Source organism: Motacilla alba, chromosome 2 (assembly GCF_015832195.1).
Source record: "Motacilla alba alba isolate MOTALB_02 chromosome 2, Motacilla_alba_V1.0_pri, whole genome shotgun sequence".
Taxonomy (NCBI): Eukaryota; Metazoa; Chordata; class Aves; order Passeriformes; family Motacillidae; genus Motacilla; species Motacilla alba.
The window spans coordinates 7763290-7763881 of NC_052017.1; positions in this window are offsets into that span (position 1 = coordinate 7763290).

Here is a 592-nt window from a genome sequence, read left to right on the forward strand (position 1 = left end):
TCTGAACATCCGAAAGGGTTTCCAGTCCTCCAGATCCTTCCAGCATCTCCAAATTCTTGCAGCCCCTTCTGAGCACCCCAAAATGCTTGTAGCTCCCCTGAGTGTTTTTGAAAATTTTCAGGCCAGAAATTGCAAGAATTCCAATGTAAAGTGGAAATAATGTGTGAAAGGAATGTGGCCCTGGGCAAGAGCTGCTCTCCCCCAGTTTTGGAACCTGCAGCCTCCTTGGAGCCCAGCAGAGCCCGGCCAGGCAGAGCCCTCAGCAGCACCTGCAGCACCAGGAGCAATGAAAACACAGACACCTACAGCCTGGGTGCCTTGGTGCCTCTCCCTGGGTGCTCTCTGCAGGGTGAATGCAGCAATGGCTGTTACAGCAGAGCCCGGCATGGATGAAAATGGAGAAGTTTCAGACAAGTGAGAACTGGGGAAGAAGCGGTGCCACTGTGCAGCCCTGGGTGTAAAGCTGGTGGGAGGAAACTTATTCACTGTATTTGGTGCCACAGAAATGCTTTCTTCTCTCCTCAGTATTAGCAGGACATAGTTGTACACTCCAGCTGTAAAGACCAGCTTTTCTCTTTCGGTCCCTCCCCAA